The following is a 2,429-nucleotide window of genomic DNA, read 5'->3' as shown; positions in this document are numbered from 1 at the left end:
TATTTGTGTTTGTTTTTTTCATATATCTAATTTTATGAAGCCGAGCGCAGTTTATGAGGCTATAGTTTATGCATGTTTGAATTAAGATTTAAGATAATGATCTGACCTATAGTATGAGGTTTGATTTAAGCTTGCAGAACTTTAAAAAGTCTTTAGTCGATATTTTCTCAACGCAAATAGAAAGAAAAAAACGTTGCGTTTTTATTTTGGCTGTAGAATGAAAGCTTTGAGCAATTTTCTCGCCTCGAGCTCATCTTCGAAAACAGCAAACACCGGGAAGCCGGCTTTAAAACATAAACTTAGGCTTTAAGCATAAAGACTCAGGATTCTTAGAGACACTTTAATACTTAATTGTCTTCGTGGATGAAAATTGTTGTCTCTGTAAATGTTTCACCGAATTATATTTCTTTCATTGATTGTTAGTAGTCTCTCTTGCAATTTGCCGTTAATGTTTTCAGTCGTTCATGAACATCACTTGCAGGAGTACTCAAAACGTCGCGCGTATTAAACGCTTGTTAAGTTTACACATCGTTATAAAACCATTAAATAAAAAAAAAACACAATAAATTCTTTATTATGTTGAAGTGAAACTCTATTAATTTTCATTCAAACACTCCACAGCTTGCAACTGGCTGGCCGTTATATAGGTGATTTTGGAAATTTTTTTAGCGGTTTCGCTAAAAGCACACGCGTGCTTCGATCGTCCTGAATATCGAATGAGTGCAATTTATATTTCAAAACTGTGAAATACTGCACTCTGTCTGAGGACTGTATGATAAAACAGCGCCTCATAGTACTGTTTCACCTCAGACTGTCAGATGTGATGTATAAAAAGTATAAAAGGCTGGTTTACACGCCCCCAGATTTGTTGGCAAGATTTTGTAAAGCAAACTTGTCAAACGGAAAAAAATCTGCCGGATTTGCTTTCCAAGTATTTGTTTTCCAGGCCTAATCTACTGTGATCAAAAGCCATTATGGACGTTAAATGTGATCGAAGGTGATTGCTGTTTTTTGGGTGTAAATATAAAGGCCGTCAACTCGATGTAAGGTTTGGTGCACTCTTGGACTGTTAGCAAATTATTTTTCTCTCAAATCACTTAGCCTTAATCCCTCAAAACCAAAGTCACATGAATGTGCTCTAAAGTGAACTGATTTGGGGAACACAAGTTTATTGTTTGATTGAAATTACAAATTTATTAATGGGAGCTTCGCTTTTAGCCCTGGATAAATCTATATATTAAAATGTAAGAAAACCGAAGATTTGTCGATCGGTAATACATGTAAATAGCCGTATTATGTTAAAAAATATCTAGCTCGGCCTTTTTTTTCTGCTAACAGACTCCAAAATATGTTGACTAGAGGTGTCTTTTTTACGCACTAGCTTTAATTTTGATTTTCTGCGAAATACAATAAATAATTAAGGCTGGCATTGATAGGTGTCATCATGTGGTGATGTCCTTTATATGTGGTAAAGTATATATATAATGTTATAGAACTTGATATAGCATAGCACTAACGCCAAAATGTTTTACCTATTTGAGATATGGTATTTCCACGAGAGATTTTCTTGAATGAGCTCCCTTAGATATATCTGACTCTTTTGTGTGTTCTAAGGAGATCTAGCCGGTCCGGGTATATGTTGAAATATACTTTCAAATCAATTTGGTAATCTAACGTTTTTGTAACTTAAGGTCGCGAGATAAATGACAGATATCTTTACACGGCAATCTTTAATTTTGAATACATGAGTCTCTGAAAATGAATTCTGCTGTATTTGCTCTCTATTTCTGATTCCATTGGCACTGAGAGAAAAAAATCGTTGGATAGAAAGTATGTATACTACTTCGCCAATCAGACGTAAAGCAAAAGTGTTGTAAAGTATCCATTATAGGAAAAAAATCATTTTTACTCTTTCCAATTAGACGCCTGGTTGATTTTTACGTGGATCCGCTCTGAAGGTTGATTGGCAACCTTGATGCATTACGCGCCGCGAAAACAATTCCCGAATTTCGTATTACACGAAATTTCTGCATAGTAGTAAAAGACTTTCGTTATCGTCTTTTTTAAAAGCAATACTGTTCATATTTTTCATTTGCTTATTGTAAATACGTTCCCGTTTTATCTTTTCATATTTTTCTTTTAGTGTTTTGTACACGGGCTTGCCGTTGTCGAAGGGATAGCCAAAACGGCTCAGGCTATCCGTTCGAAGGGCTCCGGACTATCCATTCGAAAACTTCATCCGTTCGAACCGTGTGCTGTGCAATCAAACGACGGCGTTGCATCATGGTTGGCAATGGGCCATTAAACGTCATTACATAATTATTACATATTTGTGGTTTTAGGTAGGTTTTGGCAAATTTTCAATAGGAAAGAATAGGAATAATAATTATGCAGGTCTTGGAGGCTACCTGCTGAGGTGGATAACATCC

The sequence above is a fragment of the Porites lutea genome, chromosome 8 (assembly GCF_958299795.1).
Source record: "Porites lutea chromosome 8, jaPorLute2.1, whole genome shotgun sequence".
In the NCBI taxonomy this organism is placed as follows: domain Eukaryota; kingdom Metazoa; phylum Cnidaria; class Anthozoa; order Scleractinia; family Poritidae; genus Porites; species Porites lutea.
Note: the sequence above shows the minus strand (reverse complement) of the source record.